Source organism: Lissotriton helveticus, chromosome 2_1 (assembly GCF_964261635.1).
Source record: "Lissotriton helveticus chromosome 2_1, aLisHel1.1, whole genome shotgun sequence".
NCBI classification, from domain to species: domain Eukaryota; kingdom Metazoa; phylum Chordata; class Amphibia; order Caudata; family Salamandridae; genus Lissotriton; species Lissotriton helveticus.
The window spans coordinates 456,456,280-456,475,515 of NC_136059.1; the positions used below are offsets into that span (position 1 = coordinate 456,456,280).

Sequence of the window (19,236 nt, forward strand, 5' to 3'; positions counted from 1 at the left end):
CAGAAAATTTGGAACTGGCTAGTGCTCCACAATATCACACTGACAGCAGAGTATGTCCCAGGCAAGGACAACGTCATAGCGGATGCTCTAAGCAGACAGAGATCCCTGTCCCACGAATGGGAACTCGAACAGACCGTGCTGAATCGCATATTCTCGGAATGGGGGAGTCCGCAGATCGACCTCTTTGCCACCAGGGAGAACGCCAAATGCCGCAACTTCGCAAGTTGGCATCCCCAGTTGCGGTCCCTCTGAAATGCATTTTCCATCGCCTGGCGCAACGTGTTTGCGTACGCATTTCCGCCATTTCCCCTCCTACCAAGAGTCCTTCGGAAAATGAAAGCTGAGCGCTGCACCCTAATTCTGATTGCCCCGTTCTGGCCGAGGCAGCATTGGTTCATGGACCTCCATCGCCTCTCAGTCCAACCGCCAATCCGTTTGGGCCAACATCTATCCCTACTCACGATGTCCAAAGGCCAGGTACTGCACCCGAATCTGAAATCTCTCAGATTATCGGCATGGCTCCGGAGTACCGAGAATTCTACCAACTAGACATTCCACAGGACTGCAAGGATGTCCTCGCGAACGCAAGAGCGGACAGCACAAACAAGACCTATTCCTTAAAATGGAAACGCTTTTGCATTTGGTGTAAGGACAAAAGTCTCCATCCTTTCCGGGTTACTCCAGAGCAGCTATTGCCATATCTGTTACACCTGGCACAATCGGGTCTTGCACATGCCTCTATCAGAGTTCATCTGGCAGCAATTTCCCGGTTTACGAGAACGTCAAAAGGGCCCTCTCTCTGGTCCCACCGGTTAATAAAGCAATTCCTTAAGGGGCTCTATAGATCCTTCCCTCGACCAAGAAGAGTTCCACCAACATGGCATCTCAATGTGGTACTCAACCAATTGATGAAACACCCTTTCGATCCAATCCATAGGGCGGATCTCGAGTATATCTCATGGAAGACAGCCCTTCTATTGGCTCTAACCTCCGCTAGAAGGGTCAGCGAACTACAGGCTCTTTCCATACAAGATCCCTTCATGCAGTTCAAGGAAGATAGTGATTCTAAGAACGAATCCTCGATTTATTCCTAAGGTCCCGTCCGACTTTCATTTAAATGAACCCTTAGTCCTCCGATCATTCTTCCCAAATCCCAGTAATGCTGCTGAAAAATCCCTGCATTCCTTGGACCTGAAGAGGTGTCGTTTTACCTTGACAAAACAAAACATTTCAGGTAAACGAATCCGCTTTTCATCGCTTTCAGCAGACCAAGAAAAGGCATGCCACTTTCCAAACAAAGCATTTCACGATGGATATCTTCTGCAATTGCCTTTTGCCATGAACAAGCCGGAAGGCCATTACAATTCAAAATACGAGCTCATTCTACAAGAGCTGTGTCCACATCAGCCGCGCTATTTGCTGGCGTGCCAATACTGGACATTTACAGGGCAGCGACCTGGAAGTCGCTGTGAGAAGTTGGCCTGATATATGATGTTTCCAATTCTGGAACCACCTTGTATCAGTCCAAATATCCCCTTATGGTGTCTGGTTGTAAGTCAACCTTATAGACAAGCTATCTTAAGGGTAGCATAGACTAAGCAGCCTTAAAGGCTTAACTCAAGAGGTTGTGTTAAGCAATCTGTTTTACCAATCACAATCCTGTAATATCAAATGAAAGGACACCACACAAGTATATATTATAAAAATATATGTATTTATTACTCACAATAATCCCCAGTACTCTTTATGAATAAAGGGGCACAAGCGTTAAATCAAAAGCACAGTATAACATACAAAGTTGCACAAATATGGATGAGGGCGAGGGGCCACTCAAACCATATACTAAACAAGTGGTATAAGAGATACCAATCGAACAGTGGTTAGGCCTAGGGCCTAGGGAATCGCTGGGAGCAGTCGGGACAAGCAATGCTGAAGTCGGGAAAAGCCCGCGGGATTCGGGTGCAGCGCTGAAAGCGCACGCATGCACCAATGTTAGTCAATGGTGCATAAAAGTTACACAAATGGAAGTTAAGGACACTTCCGCTGAACCTAGAGGGACAAAACTTAAGACAGACCCTATAGGTGTGTACCAGTGTGGGAACACCGCGTTGCAATGTTACCTCACCCACAGGAAGCGGGTGCACAGGGTCGAAGTAGTGTCTGGTTTCGTCACGCTGATTCTTGGTGCTTGAAGCTAAAGAGGCTGCAGGCGCTGTGAAGGAGAAGTGTCCGGTGGGATCCAAGGGTGGATCGAAGTCGAAAAGAACCTGAAAGCAGAGGGGACAGAGTCTGGGTCACTCAGCAGTGACCAGGGTGGAACCAGGACGGAACCAGGCAATGTCGGGCGCAATCAGGTGGTTGTCGAGGAGCTTCTCTCCGCTGTCACGTGGGCTCTGGGGCATCTACGAAGTCCAGGAGCAGGTCACGATCTGTCCCACGCAGGCTCTCGCTGTCGGCTTCAAGATTGAAGCAAACAACACTTGGGAAAAGCAATCCACGCGGAACCGGAAGATTGCTTCTCACTCGGACCAGGAGGGTCAGAGTGGGGGCTCCTTTTCAGGGGAGCTGGTGCAAATCTGGAGCAACCAGAATCGCAAGTCGTTTTTCAAGTTTCGTCGGCACAGGGGCCACAAGCCGGCTGGCAAGTGACCGGGCCAACGCGTTGAGCAAAAAGAAGCAGAAGGGCCCCACGCAGCACTCGTCGAGTGTGGAGGGCTGAACTTCGGTGCAAGAGTGGCTCAGGGTTGGGGCTTCTCAAACCCCGGTGTACAGCTTCGAGGGTCACTCGTGGGCTGCACGGTCAGCGTCTCGTGGTCTTTCCAAGATGGCGTGCCCCGCGCTTACGGTCGCCTCCACGGGTCTCAGCTCTGCAGGGACTGTGAATCGGGCTGTTAGAAGGCAGGCAAGCTTGATCTCGTCGATCTCTGTCGCTCGAGTTCCGGCGGGAACTGCAACAAAGCAGACGTCGAGGTGCTGGATGGTGCCTGTTTGCACAGGGTGGTCACTCCTTGACCACAAGGGAGATTCTTCAGTCTTCTACGTTGAGTAGGATGTCGAAGGGTCCAGAATTTCGTTTTGTTATGTTTCATCAGGATAATCTGAAGTGCTTTGGCACTGCTCCCATTCTTATACCAATCTAGGGGGCTGGATTACCTGCTAGGTCCCCTCCTATGGGTGGGACCCAGGAAGGGGGTGGATACACCCCTTTCCTTTGATCCAGGCCGCGCTGGGACTGGGGCTGGTGTGCCCCAGAACCGGTTTGACCGGATTATGCAAGGGGAAGCCTTGTGCTCCCCATGCATTGTCTGGTTTCTTTCAAACCTCCCTGCTACAATACACTATCTCCTGTCTGGGGGGGTGTAACACCTCCCTACGACAGGAAACCCTTTGTCCAGGCCCCTTTGGCTGAGTTTCGGTCAGCTTCAGGGGGTCAGTCTTGTCTGTGGCAGAAGCATCCATTTTGTGGATCTGAGGCCCTTTTAGAAATTAACCGCATTTAAGTAAAGTAACATGTCTTACCCCTCTAGAGGGGTGGAATGCTATTCCCGTTGCCAGAACTGGCGAGGGGATAGTATTCCAAATCGTATGACACCTTACACGACATGTTTTGATAAAGCCAAACCAAAGTTGCTATATAACCGCGAGGATTATAATGCACTTAATAGTATATGGTATGGCATTATCCAGAAACAGCTCAGGGATTTGTTCCCGACGGCTGCAGACAGGCTCAGCTCATGCTAGAGCTCCATCTCACATTAAACCACGCACTCTGCCTCCAGGATTGATGAGGCCGTCCATAGGAGTGGCTCACAGGTTTATATGTGTCCAGATATAGGTTTAGATATAGGTATACTATATCTAAGCAAGGGGTGATTACACCACCTTACCCCAGCTGAGTGATCAGCCAGTTGTGTCAATTTAAGAACCAGCCAGGGGTGGCAAAAGATAGGCTGCAGCCCCTGGTAGGCCTTGGTGGCACCTATGCCCTGGGCACCTATAGTGCATGGTACAGGGGCTGACAAGGAGTCCATTTCCAATTGTGGTATGTACCTAGGGTACATGGAATCCATTTTACAGAGAGCAGATGGCCTGGGGCCCTGATTAGCAGGGAACCAGGCCAACTAAGTCAAAAACCAGCTAAACACAGGGCATAAAATCTGGGGTAACCATAGTCAGGTAGCCACCTTCCTACAGTCGCCACACACCTTTACCAGGCACTACTGCCTGGATACGGAACTGATGCAGGATGCAGCTGTGGGCCAGGCTGTGCTTCGCCACCTATTCCAGTGAGGTGAGCCTTCCTCCTTCCCACCATCCTTCACTGGTATGCACATTTATTTACTTACTACTTGTTACTTGTTGATGTTTCTTAGTCGCATGATATGTATTATCTCAGACTGCATATGCTGTTCAGTCAGAAATGTGCATAATGTATTGCTTGCTACTCTGATTCAGGCATGTGAATCTATGAAAGACACCCATAATACTGGATAAGAAATGCGTTACTTACCTGTAACAGCAGTTATCCAGTATTGGTGTCTTTCATAGATGCACATGCAACCCTCCTGCCTCCCCTGGAAGCTCTCACTTCTCTCTCTCTAACATGTATTACGCCTACCTAGCTTGGTGCCTACGAAAATCTGAGAGACTGAGGCTCCTGACAGGAAGGTTCTAGAGGGAGGTGGTAGCTGATTGGCTACCTTCTGGAGTTTGGTCCTTTTTACAAAAGGACATAGATAGGCTACTAAGGCAAGGCCCTTAGGCCTACTTTTTTCTATGTATGTCTATAGGACATTACTTTTCTATGTACTGGGGACTCCCGTCTCGACGACGGGGAATGATTCAGGCATGTGAATCTATGAAAGACACCAATACTGGATAACTGCTGTTACAGGTAAGTAACGCATTTCTTCCTCTCCGACAGAACCCAAAGAGTCCGTCTCCCGCCCTTCCTCACAGAAGCCACCAAGATCATCTGCGGGGGACCTTAAGGCTCCTTGCTCAGCCCCACCCTCTTCAACGTCTACATTAGCCCCCTCGCAGCCATCGCACGCAAGCACAACCTCAACATCATCTCCTACGCTGACGATACCCAACTGATCCTCTCCCTCACCAACGACCCCACCTCCGCCAGAGCCAGCTTCCAGGACAGAATGAAAGACATCACAGACTGGATGAAGCTCAGCCGCCTGAAACTGAACTCCGACAAGACGGAAGTCCTCATCCTCGGCCCATCTATCTCCGCCTGGGACAACTCCTGGTGGCCCCCTGCTCTGGGCCCCCCACCCAAGCCCACGGACCACGCACGCAACCTGGGCTTCATCCTTGACTCCTCCCTCACGATGGCCAGGCAAGTTAACGCCGTTACCTCCTCCTGCTTGCTTCAACACACTCTGCATGCTCCGTAAGAACTTCCGCTGGATCCCCACTGGAACCAGGAAAACGGTCACCCAGGCCCTTGTCACCAGCTGTCTGGACTACGTGAACGCCCTCTACGCTGGGACCACCGCCAAACTACAGAAAACACTCCAGCGCATCCAGAACGCCTCAGCACGACTCATCTTGGACATCCCCGACACAGCCACATCTCCGCCCACCTGAGGGACCTGCACTGGCTCCCTGTTGGCAAGAGGATCACGTTCAGACTCCTCACCCACGCACACTAGGCTCTCCACGACTTGGGCCCCGAGTACCTCAACAACCGCCTCACGTTCTACACGCCAACCCGCCAGCTCCGCTTCGCCAGCCTCGCCGCCGTCCCACGTGTGAGAAGTTGGCCTGATATATAGTGCTCACTATTCTAGTGTTCACTTTGTATCATACCAAACAACCCTTATTGATGATTGGTTGTAAGTCAACCTGATAGACCAGCTATCCTAGTAGCATGGACAAGAGCAGTCTTTAGGCTAAACTCTAGAGGGCGCGTTAAGCAAGCTGTTTTACCATCACATATACCCCTTGAACACCAAGTGAAAGGACACCACACAAGTTGTTATGAAAATAAAGTATATTTATTTATAACAAGTGTACCCTGAACTCTTAGAGTCAGGGAGCTAAGCACAACACAAAACTCTTACGAAAATACTGCAAGTCGCAAAATTTACACAAATGCCCGAGGGGCATGAAAAACCATATACTTCGAAAGTGGAATGCGAAATACTAGCAGGTAAGTAACACGATCCAGAGACTTCAGGACCCCTAGGACTACCTTACTGAACCCTTAGGTTAGGAGCAGGAGGCCTAGGGAACCCGGGTGCAGAGTGGGAACTTAAGCGGGATGCGGGACAAAGTCTATGGATGCTAGCAATTCTTAAGTTCTGTTTCCGGACGAATCCGACTAGGTAGACTTAAAACGAAAAAGGATCTGGACACTAGGATAGTGAACCTGTGCTGGAGTACCGAAATGCTCGAGTTACCTAGCCCAGGGGCTGCGGCTGCATAGGGTTCAAGTGACGTCGGGAATCCTCGTTGTAGTCTATGGAGCCTGAAAGAAGTTGTTACGGGCAGGCGACCAGTGAAGAAGTTCGGTGTGATCCAAGGCTGGATCAGTGAAGGAGACGACCTGAAACAGAGGGGACTCAGTTCTCAATCACTAGCCAGTGATTGTGTGGGCACCAGGATGGCACCGGATGAAGTCGCTGCGATCAGGTAAGTGGGTGACGCTGGACTCTGCAGGCACACGGGCCAGGAGGCGTTGTCGGCGACCAGGCTGGAGGTGCGAGCTGTCCCACAATGGTGTCTGCTGTCGGCGATGCTGGATCCAGCATAGGAGCAACAAACCTTGGCAAAGGCAAGCCCACGCGGTGGAGTCAAGATGGCGTCTGGAGTGGACCAGGAGGGTCCAGGGCACTCCTTGTTGAACAAGGAGCTAGGGCCAGTCTAGGGGACCTAGACCAGCGGTGAAATCGTCGTGGTACGTCGTCAGGAGGGCCACTAGCCAACGGGCAAGTGACCGGACAACGTGGTAGCAGCGAGGAAGCAGAAGGGCCCCACGCAGATCTCGTGGATGCTGGGGGGCTGGACTTCGGTGCTGGAGCTGCTCAGGGTTGGGGCTTCTCAAACCCCAGTGCACTCACTCGAGGGTCCCTCGGTGGTCGTGCTGGTGAAGCGTCGTGCAGGTCTTGAAGATGGCCGGTCCCTCGGGTCTCGTCACACCCACGAATCTCAGCTGGGCTGATGATGCAGGTAGAGGTCAGAGATGGCAGGGAATCCGGGTCTCGTCGAGCTGGTCAGTCTTGATCCGGAGGATGGACGTCCAGCAAACCGCAAGCGCTTCGATGGTGCCTGCTGGTGTAGGGTGGCTACTCCTTAGCCACAAGGGAGTCTTCAGAGAATGTCAAGAGTTCCTTTCGTGGAAAGTAGTTCAAGTTTAAAGATTATCCCATTTGGGAAGGGGGCCTGCTCCTACCTTTATTCTAAAAAAAGGGGCTGGCACGCGACCTGGTCCTGCCCATGGGTGGGACCAGGAGGGGGGTGGTTACACCCCTCTCCTTTGTCCGGTCTCTCCACAGCTCAGGGGCTGGTGTGCCTCTGGAACTGGTTTGAGCCGGCCGATGCACAGTGATCACCGGGGTGCCACTTGCAGTCACCTTCCTTTCAGCCCTGCCTACCTGGGATACACAAAATCCTGTCTGGGATGGTGCTGGCACCGCCCCTGACAGGAAACCCTTTGTCCAGGCCTCCCTCGCTGGAAGGACTCCCAGCAGCAGGAGGGCAGACTTGTGTCTCGGTGGCAGCATCCATTTTGTGGAGCTGAGGCTGTGTTCAACTTTAACCGGGGTTACAGCTACCAACATGTCTTCTCCCTCTAGAGGGGTGGAATGCTACCCCCGTCGCCAGAACTGGCGAGGGGGTAGTATTCCAAAGCGTATGACACCTTACACGACATGTTTAGATAATGTCAGACCAAAGTTACCATAACCGCGAGGATTATAAGGCACTTCAAAGTATATGGTCTGACGCGATCATGGAAAAAGCGAAGGGATAGATCCCGAAGGCCGCAGACAGGCTCAGCTCATGCCAGAGCACTATCTCACATGATTCCAAGCACTCTGCCTCCAGGATTGTTAAGGCCTGCCATAGGAGTGACTGATAGATCTGTGTGCCCATTTTAGGTTTAGATATAGGTATACTATATCTAAAGCAAAGGGTGATTACACCACCTTGCCCCAGCTGTCAAGCAGCCAGTTGTGTCTGTTTAGTTAGTCAGCCCAGGGGTGGCATAATACATGCTGCAGCCCCTGGGAGACCTCTGGGTGCACCTCTGCCCTGGGTACAGGGACTCAAGAGAGGGCCCAGTGCCAATTCAGTACCTGGGTACAATTTGGAATAGAGAGAACAGCTAGGCTGTGGGTCTGATTAGCAGGCCCACAGCCAGGGAAAGTCGTAAACCAGTGAAACAAAAAGCAAAAATCTGGGTGATCATAGGATTGCAGACCCTACTCTCCTACACCACGGATCCGCAGAACCACCACCGGAGGAAGATCCTTCACCTACCTGGCAGCCAAGACCTGGAACACCCTCCCCACCCACCTACGACTCACCCCGGACCATCTCTCCTTCAGGAATCAACTCAAGACCTGGCATTTCGAGCCAAACCCCCCCCCCCCCCCCTCCCCCGCAACCACCGCCATGAGACCCTAGCGGGTGAGTAGAGCGCTTTACAAATACTCTTGATTGATTAAAATGAATATATCCAGTACACCACTAATACTAAAATGGAAATAGTGCACTACTATTTCTAATATTGGCCAATAGGTCTCGACTTTGGGACCTGCTGCATAACTAAATACTTATAAGGTCCCAAAGGCGAGACCTATTGGTTATGCCAATACTTGTTTTTTTTTTTTGTAGAAACGTTCATAGTCTATGGCCTGCTTTAAAGTTCTGCTCCAAGCATGTGCATAGCCTGGCTCTTATAGAGTTCAGTCTTCTTGTTGGGTTGTGTCTATTTCTTGTCCTACGTGTCAACATGCAACAGCCTACACAATGTTAAAAACAGCAGGTGTACTTGGAAACAAACCTCAGACACTATCCAATATAGCATCCTCAGCAAAGGTTGGGGGGTGTGCCCCTACTCTGAACCTGCTGCTCCCCAGCCACTCCCTATTTACTACAGGTTTTTCACAGTAAAACTCTGAAAAATGAGTAGTCGGATTGAATATTTTCAACATACCATAACAATGAAAAAGGGATGCTCTTAGGAAAAGGCCATTGATATGTCTTACTTTCTATGATTAAACAATACTAGTCAGTAGACTTCATTACCCATACTCATCCTCTCCTAGGTCTCCTGTCTCCTCCATCTAGCCTAATAGGCCCTCTAAAACTACGCTACAGCACTAGACCTAGCCTTTCATTGACCCTACTTAAGTCACCATAGCTTGTAGCTGGGCCATCTTGATGGCAATTATTTTGTCATACTGTTGTAACTTAATGCATCCACCCCATTGTTCCAAGTCTGTGCTGCTCAGCCAGTATGAAAGTGGTGTAGTAGAATGCTGAAGAGCTTGGTGATTTAATTAAATGCTTGAATGTCTGGTGAGGTTGAGTGTCAGTTGGAGTGTGTGGTCTGAAGAGCAAGGAGGCTGCACTTGGTGAGTTTATACTTTGGCTTAGCTATCATGTTACCTACTTGTAACTATGATCTAATAAACCTTCTTCTAACCTACCCTACGGCTACTGTACTTCGTTTGCAACACTGGCTTCAATCTAGGAGAAGAAACCACACATGAGGAACTACAAATTAGGTTATAGAGATCTGAGAAATACAGAAGAAATCAAGAAACCTGGAGAAACTATCTACTGAGAAATGAGGATCTAAAAAAATTGAAGATTGTCAGAAGTAATATACCATGGACACAACCGCACCGCTCTGTATTTCAACAGACAGCCTGCCGTCTGTTGTATTGCTTTTAAGTGGAATTTGCAGTTTTTACTTTATATAACCAATATTTTATTTGTTTAGAGAGACAATCCTAAAACCGTACAAGCACTTTGGATGACAGCGTGGGGTCTAAGAATGAGTCAAATTTACACCGCTCCAATGGCTACAACCTGGGGGCTGGCAGCAGTGTCTGGATTGTGTGAACAAACCTATCTACAATAATAAGAATCAAAACTAGTGGCAACACATGAATGAAGGAAAAGAAAAAACCCTCCTCCCTCCCGTCCCTAAAAGGAAAAGAACAAGGGTTCGCAGTTATACCGTTTATCATGAACTATCAGGCCTCTTTTAGGATCTGTCCCATTACATGTGGGATGTTGTCACCTCTTTCGCCTCAGGGATCATTTGCAATATTTGGGGCAGATTACCACCCTGAGCTCTTTTGACAGTAGCTGGATGAAAGGGGCCCATAGTTCTGTAGTAGGGGATCTCTGTGTATAGTCATAATCTAGTGAATAGTCCCTCTCATGAGCGTGGACCCCGGAGCAATCAAAAATAATCTCTTAAGTTGTCTACAAATGCAGTCCTGCACAGACACTTAAGAGAGAATTTAAAGACCAATAATGCAGCCTATATCCACAGGCTACACTGTCCAGTACTTAAACTAGACATTCCACCAAAACCACCAGTAGCACAGCCTGCCAAGTTTCACCCAAAGAGAAACTTCCCTTCACCAAAATCCTTGAAATGATAGAGAGGAAGGGTTGGACAGACAAGCCCCCATAGTCTGCCATTATGTGTCTGGAAAAGGGATACCATGCCTTTAAGGAACTCTCCAGAGACCCTCGGTATACCAGAATGCACAGCCAAAGTCCTTTTACTTTCAGTTCTTTTTTCCGGCTCCTGCTAGCAGGACCCTGGAGCATTGAGCTCTCCCTTTTTGGGTATTTCTTGGCACTTTTCCAGTGTTTTGACAAGCCCATTGCATTGTGGGTGGTAGGGTGTGGTGAACTTGTAGTTCACACCACACTCCTTCCACATTGCAGTCAGATATCCTGACATGAAGTTTGTACCTCTGTCAGAAACGACCTCCTTAGGGAAACCCACTCTGGAGAACACTCCAACTAGGGCTCTTGCCACTACAGGTGCTGTAGTGGTCCTAAGGGGAATAGCCTCAGGATACCTGGTGGCGTGATCCACCACCACCAGTATAAACTTGTGCCCTGATGCTGTCTGGGGTTCCATTGGACCAACAATGTCAATCCCCACTCTTTCAAAGGGAACCCCCACCACAGGTAGTGGTATGAGGGGGGCCTTTGTTGTGCCACCTGACTTACCACTGGCTTGGCAAGTGACACAGGAGCGACAAAACTCCTTGGTATTCTCATTCATATGGGGCCAGTGAAAGTGTGAGACAAGCCTGTCCCAAGTCTTTGTTTGACCTAAGTGACCTGCAAGGGGAATCTCATGGGCCAAGGTGAGAAGGAAACCTCTCAGAGACAAGGGGATGACCAGCCTCCTGGTTGCACCAGGCTTGGGGTCTCTTGACTCAGTGTACAGGAGTCCATCATCCTAGTATACCTTGTGGGTACCTGTGGCATTCCCTGCAGCCTCAGCAGCAGCCTGCTGTCTGAGGGGTTCAAGGGAAGGGCAGCTCAACTGTTCCTTCCCCAGGTCTGCTCTGGAGGGTCCCCCTGAGCCCAGAAACTCAACTTGATCAAGTTCAAGCTCTTTAGGCTCAGTTTCCCTCAGCTCTTCGAGATCAGCCTCCTCAGAGACTTGATCCTCAACCTGGGGCAAGGGGGAAGGCAAAGCCTTACCCTTACTGCTCTTCTTCTTGGAAGGTGTCTGGTCCTTAATTTCAGGATCCAGCACCTGTTCAGTGGGGCATTTTCTGGCCTGTGACCTAGTCACAGCAAGCACATGTGCTGGCAAGCCTAACATTTCCATGTGAGTCCTCTGCTCCACTTCTGACCATTGTGATGACTCCAAATCATTGCCCAACAAACAATCAACTGGGAGGTCTGAACTGACTACAACTTTCTTTTGTCCCTTCACTCCACCCCAGGAGAAAGCCACAATTGCCACACTATGACTAGTAGTGACATTGCTGGCATTGGTCACCAGGAAATCGGTACCTGGCATGATCTGTCCAGGGTCCACAAAGTTAGGTGTCACCATGGTGACACTGGCACAAGTGTCCCTATAGGCCTGAGCCATTTTGCCATTTATCAAAGGTGTCTGCCTGTATTTGCCCAAAGTATTGGGACTTACTTCAGGGGACATATCCATATCCCCTGTACAGACAAGGACAGCCTGAGTGAGTGTGCCAACTAAGTTGTCAGACCCCTCAGTACCCAAGGTTAACCCAACTAATGCCTTGGGAGGTACACTACCACTACTGACTGTACTAGGGGGTGCAGTTGCCTTAGGGGCTGTAGTGGCAGGAGTTTGTCCTCCTCTTTTGGTGCACTCACTAAACCAGTGAGATTTACTTTTACAGTACTGGCACCACCTTTTTGACTGGCCTTCTTGAGTCTTCTTCTTCTGGGAAGCCTGACCCCCACCCTCTTTGGTTTGTTGGGGACCTGGTGAAGACTTCTGGTCATTTTGCTCATTCTTAACATTACCCTTCTGGTCTGCTTTCTTCTGACCACCCTGGTTCTGGTTCTGGTTCTGCTTGATCCTTGTCCTGACCCATTTGTCTGCCTTCTTTCCCAATTCTTGGGGAGAGGTCAGATCTGAATCAACAAGGTGCTGGTGCAACAACTGGTTCTGACAATTGTTTAAAATTTGTTCTCTCATCATTAGATTATACAATCCTGTGTAATCTGTAACCTTGCTACCCAGCAACCAGCCCTCCAAAGCCTTAGTGGCACAATCCACAAAGTCAGACCAGTCCTGAGACTGAGTTTTCTGGGTGTCTCTGAACAGCAACCTGTACTGCTCAGTGGTTAATCCAAACCCATCAACCAGTGTATTCTCCAGGACCTGGTAATTGTTAGCATCCTCTACTCTTGTAGTGAGGAGCTTATCTCTACCTTTACCATCAAAGGAGAGCCACAGTATAGCTGCCCACTGACTCTGGGGAATGCACTGCACAGTGCAGGCCCTCTCCAGAGCAGCCATCCATTTCTGGATATCATCCCCTTGCTTAAAGGGGGGCACTATCTTAGTCAGGTGTTTAGTATCTAAACCCTTCTATCTATCTCTTGGGAGATTGCTGCCACCAGTGGGAGCTAACCCACTCATCTGCTGCTCTCTTGCCAGGGCAAGCTTCTCTTTGGCCAGGGCAATTTCTTCCCTTTCAATCCTCAGTTCAGCTTGTCTCATCCTAGCTTCATGATCCCTTCTCTGAGGGGAAGTAAATCTCCTCTGTGGAGGATTCCTTCTCCCCTGAGAAGAGGCATTAGAGTGCAGAGATCTATTGGAGTCCCTAGAAAGAGATCTATCTCTCCTAACTCCAAGGTTAGGCCCACTTTGGGTTAGTACTGGGGGTCCCCCAGATCCTAGCCCAAGTAAGTCTAAGTTGGCCCTGGTTAGCCTTCTGACTACCTCAAGACCTTTGTCTACCTCATCCCCAGAGAGTTCCTCCTGATCCTCCTCCTCCTCAACTGCAGTAGCAGTGTTGGGGAGGTCTGGATCCCCAGAGGTTCCCTCTAAGGCTGGCATGTTCTCATGTAACTGAGAAAGCTTTCTGGCATCATATGTCTCTAAGAGACCTATCAGAAAGGGAATGGTGGGGTTAGACCCCTGCTTCAGTTTTCTGGAGACACAGATCTGTCATCTCCTGGAAACTGAGAGCTGCATATCTTGAAGTGACCTGTGGAGGGTCAACACTGACCAGGGGAGTCTCTGTAGAATCTCCCTGGGTAGACATGCTTTTCTAGTGAGGTGTAAGTGGTGCACTTACCTACACTATATGTTTGCCTACTGATCCCTTGCTAGAGTTGTAGTTTAGGGTGTGCTAGGCCCTAGGAGCTACAACAGCTGGTTCAGTAGAACTCAGAGTATTCTAAGCTAAGTTATATGTACCTTTAGTACTTATGTGATCTTTCACAAGATATTCTTAGGGCATGTGTGGTAAAACAACAGCAAGCTCAAATCCCAACCGCTGCTCACCAATGTGAGAAGTTGGCCTGATGTGCAGGGTTCACTATTCTAGTGATCACTATATATCAGTCCAAACAACCCTTATTGATGATTGGTTGTAAGTCAACCTTATAGACAAGCTATCCTAGTAGCATGGATACGAGCAGTCTAAGGCTAAGACTCTAGAGGGCGTGTTAAGCCAGCTGTTTTACCATCACATTACCCCTTGAACACCCAGTGAAAGGACACCACACAAGTGTTATGAAAATAAACAATGTATTTATTAGAATCACAACAACCCTGTACTCTTTATGAGGACAGGGTGCTAAGCACACAACAAAACTCTTATGAAAATACTTAAGTTAGCACGTTATACACAAAGGCCCGAGGGGCACGAAAAACCATATACTCTAAAAGTGGAATGCGAGATTACTAGCAGGTAAGTACAGTACTAATAGGCTTTGGAATCGCTAGGACTTGACTAGGGAATCGTTAGATTACTTCTAGGAGACCTAGGGGACTCGGGTGCAGAGTGTGCACTCTCACGCGGGATGCGGGACAAAGTCTATGGAAGCTAGTAAAGGCAGAGTTAGTGTTCACGGGCGAACCCAACCTGGTAGGGAGAAAACGGCAGTGGATCCTGACCCTTGGATAGTGAGGCTATGCTGGGACACCGAAGTGCCGAAGTTACCTAGCCCAGGGGCTGCAGCTGCATAGGTCTGAAAAGACGTCGGGAATCTCGTTGCCGGACCAGGAGCCTGGAAGAAGGAAGTTGCTGGCAGGTGACCAGTGAAGGAAAGTTCGATGGATCCAAGCCTGGATCAAGGAAGAAGGCAACCTGAAAGCAGAGGGGACCAAGTTCTTGAATCACTAGCCAGTGATTACGTGGGCACCAGGATGGCACCGGGCGTAGTCACCACAGTCAGGTGAGTGGGCGCTGCTGGGCTCTGCAGTCTCTCGGACCGGGAGGCGTTGTCGGCGACCAGGATGGAGTTGCGAGCTGTCCCACGAAGGTTCTTGCTGTCGACGTCGCTGGAGCCAGGATTGGGCAACAAGTCTTGGCAAATGCAAGGCCCACGCGGTGGACCTAAAATGGCGTCTTAGCCGGACCAGGAGGGTCCAGGGTACTTCTCCGATGGAGGGAAGCAAGGGCCAGTCTGGAGCAACCAGACCAGCAGCAGTGTTGTCGTCGGGCGTCGTTCGGAAGGCCACAAGCCAGCGGGCTAGTAGCCAAACAACGCGGTGAGCAGCAAAAAGCAGAAGGGCCCCACGCCGATCGTGGAGATGCTGGGGGGCTGCTCTTCGGTGTTGGAGCTGCTCAGGGTGGGGGCTTCTCGGACCCCAAAGCACTCACCAGGAAATTACTCGGTGGGCTTGCTGTGCAGAAGTCGTGCAGTCTTGGCGATGGCCGGTCCCTCGAGGTCTCGTCGCACCCACGGTTCTCAGCTGTGCTGTAGAGGTGGGTAGAGGTCAGAGGTGCCAGGGAAGCCGGGTCTCGTCGAGCTGGGCAGTCGGATTCCGGAGGAAGGACGTGCAGCAGACCGCAGTGTTCTTAGATGGTGCCTGCGGATGCAGGGTGACTACTCCTTAGCCACAAGGGAGAATCTTGAGGAAGAAATCGTGAAGTCCTTTCGTGGAAAGTGGTATCTTGATTCCAAAGATGATCTAATTTGGAAGGGGGCCAGTCTCTACCTTTATCTTGGAAAAGGGGGCTGGCACGCGACTAAGTCCTGCCCTAGGGGTGGGACCAGGAGGGGGTGGTTACACCCACTTCCTTGGCGGGCTTTTCCCCAGCACAGGGTCTGGAGTGTCCCTGGAACTGGTTTAAGCCAGCCTATGCACAGTGAGCACCGGGGTGCCACGTGCAGTCACCTTCCTCTGAAGCCCTGCCTACCTACAATACACAAAACCCTGTCTGGGACGGTGCTGGCACCGCCCCTGGCAGGAAACCCTTTGTCCTTATCTCCTGCTCTGGGAGGACTCCCAGCAGCAGGAGGGCAGACTTGTGTCTCGGTGGCAGCATCCATTTTGTGGATGCTAAGGCTCTGTCTGACTTTTAACCGGGTTATAGGTTACATGCATGTCGTGTCCCTCTAGAAGGGTGGAATGCTAACCCCGTCGCCAGAATTGGCGAGGGGTTAGTATTCCAATTCGTATGACCCCTTACTCGACATGTTTTGATAAAGCGATACCAGAGGTGGCATATAACCGCGAGGATTATAATGCACTTAAGAGTATATGGTATGCGTTATCGTGGAAACGGCTAAGGGATGGATCCCGAAAGCCGCAGACAGGCTCAGCTCATGCCAGAGCACCATCTCACACGATTCCAAGCACTCTGCCTTCAGGATTGTTAAGGCCTGCCATAGGAGTGACTGATAGGAGATCTGTGTGTCCATTTTAGGGTTAGATATAGGTATACTATATCTAAAGCAAAGGGTGAGTACACCACCTTGCCCCAGCTGTCGTGCAGCCAGTTGTGCCAGTTTAGTTAGTCAGCCCAGGGGTGGCATAATACATGCTTCAGCCCCTGGGAGACTTCTGGGTACACCTCAGCCCTGGGTACAGGGACTTGGAGAGGGCCCAGCGCCAATTCAGTACCTGAGTACAATTTGGATAGAGAGAACAGCTAGGCTGTGGGTCTGATTAGCAGGCCCACAGCCAGGGAAAGTCGTAAACCAGTGCAGCAAAAAGCAAAAATCTGGGTGATCATAGGATTGCAGACCCTACTCTCCTACAAGAGGGGACCAAGTTCTGAATCACTAGCCAGTGATTTAGGTGGGCACCAGGGTGGCACCGGACGAAGTCACCTCGACCAGGTGAGTGGGCGCTGCTGGGCTCTGCAGTCTCTCGGACCAGGAGGCGTTGTCGGCGACCAGGATGGAGGTGCGAGCTGTCCCACAAAGGTTCTTGCTGTCGACGTCGTTGGACCCAGGATTGGGGCAACAAGTCTTGGCAAATGCAAGGCCCACGCGGTGGACCTAAAATGGCGTCTTGAGTGGACCAGGTGGGTCCAGGGTGCTCCTCTTTTGGAGGGGAGCAAGGGCTAGTCTGGAGCAACCAGACCAGCAGTATTTGTCGTCGTGGAGCGTCGTGAGAGGGCCACTAGCCAACGGGCAAGCGACCTGGACAACGCGGTGATCAGCCAAGAGCAGAAGGGCCCCACGCAGATCTCGTGGATGCAGGGGGGCTGAACTTCGGTGCTGGAGCTGCTCAGGGTTGGGGCTTCTCTCACCCCAAAGCACTCGGTCGAGGGTCACTCGGTGGTCGTGCTGGACAAGCGTCGTGCAGTTCTGAAGATGGCCGGTCCCTCGAGGTCTCGTCACACCCACGGATCACAGCTGGGCTGATGATGTAGGTTGAGGTCAGAGGTGCCAGGGAAGCCGGTTCTCGTCATGCTGGAGCAGTCTTGATCCGAAGGAGAGACTGGCAACAAACCGCGATGCTTGGTTGGTGCCTGCTGCTGCAGGGTGACTACTCCTTAGTCACAAGGGAGAAAATTTTGAGATGAGTCTTGAGGTCTTCGTGTATAAGGTCGGTTCAGGATTCAAAGATTGATCTAATTTGGAAGGGGGCCTGCTCCTACCTTTATCCTGAAAAAGGGGGCTGGCACGCGACTAAGTCCTGCCCTATGGGTGGGACCAGGAGGGGGGTGGTTACACCCCTCTCCTTTGGCGGGCTTTCCCCAGCTCAGGGTCTGGTGTGCCCCTGGAACTGGTTTAAGCCGGCCTATGCACAGTGAGCACCGGGGTGCCACTTGCAGTCACCTTCCTCTAAAGCCCTGCCTACCTAGAATACACAAAACCCTGTCTGGGACGGTGCTGGCACCGCCCCTGGCAGGAAACCCTTTATCCTTGCCTCCTGCTCTGGGAGGACTCCCAGCAGCAGGAGGGCAGACTTGTGTCTCGGTGGCAGCATCCATTTTGTGGAGCTAAGGCTCTGTCTGACTTTAACCGGGGTTATAGGTTACATACATGTCGTGTCCCTCTAGAAGGGTGGAATGCTAACCCCGTCGCCAGAATTGGCGAGGGGTTAGTATTCCAATTCGTATGACACCTTACTCGACATGTTTTGATAAAGCGATACCAGAGTTGGCATATAACCGCGAGGATTATAATGCACTTAAGAGTATATGGTATGCGATATCATGGAAACGGCTAAGGGATAGATCCCGAAAGCCGCAGACCAGCTCAGCTCATGCCAGAGCACCATCTCACACGATTCCAAGCACTCTGCCTTCAGGATTGTCAAGGCCTGCCATAGGAGTGACTGAAAGGAGATGTGTGTGTCCATTTAGGTTTAGGTATAGGTATACTATATCTAAAGCAAAGGGTGAGTACACCACTTTGCCCCAGCTGTCAAGCAGCCAGTTGTGTCTGTTTGGTTAGTCAGCCCAGGGGTGGCATAATACATGCTGCAGCCCCTGGGAGACTTCTGGGTGCACCTCAGCCCTGGGTACAGGGACTTAGAGAGGGCCCAGTGCCAATTCAGTACCTGGGTACAATTTGGAATAGAGAACAGCTAGGCTGTGGGTCTGATTAGCAGGCCCACAGCCAGGGAAAGTCGTAAACCAGTGAAACAAAAAGCAAAAATCTGGGTGATCATAGGATTGCAGACCCTACTCTCCTACAAACTTTACCTACGTTTTTCCAAAATCCTTCTACTCCAGCAGAAAGATCTCTTCATTCTCTGGATGTCAGAAGGGTGTTGAAATTCTACTTGGATAAGAACCAAGTAGATTCGTAGGTCAGACCAATTGTTTGTCAATTGTGGGTCGGTCAGGACTGGTCTTGCCACCTCAAAACAGTTCATCTCGAGGTGGATTGTGTCCTGTATCCAGTTATGTTATCAGAAAGCTAACAAGACCTTAAAGGGTAAGCCTAAGGCTCATTCTACCAGGGGCAAAGCAGCTACAACTGCTTTGCTGCGTAATGTTCCCATTGCAGATATCTGCAGGGCTGCCACTTGGAAGTCTGTCCATACCTTTGCTAAACACTACTGTCTGGACTCTGATGCCAGGGCAGATGTTCAGGTTGGGCAGGCTTCGTTGAGAAATCTGTTTGCACAGTAGTGGTGGTGTCTTTTTCCTCCACCCCTGGATTGGTTTGTTGGGATGGGCTTGCCATTCTATTCACTAGATTAGTGGTTCCCAAACTTTTGACTCCTGAGGACCCCCATTGAGTCACCACTGGAAGCCGGGGACCCCCAAGCAATTTGTATGAGTTTAAATTTCAAATATTAAAAGAGTAATTTGAAAA

General features: G+C 50.5%; 1 protein-coding gene across 7 annotated transcripts in view; it reads left to right on the forward strand.

Moving 5' to 3' along the window:
• DDX4 (DEAD-box helicase 4) overlaps positions 1-19,236 on the forward strand; it is a 1,965,714-nt gene that overhangs the window by 204,115 nt on the left and 1,742,363 nt on the right. The gene's annotated exons all lie outside the window — the stretch shown is intronic.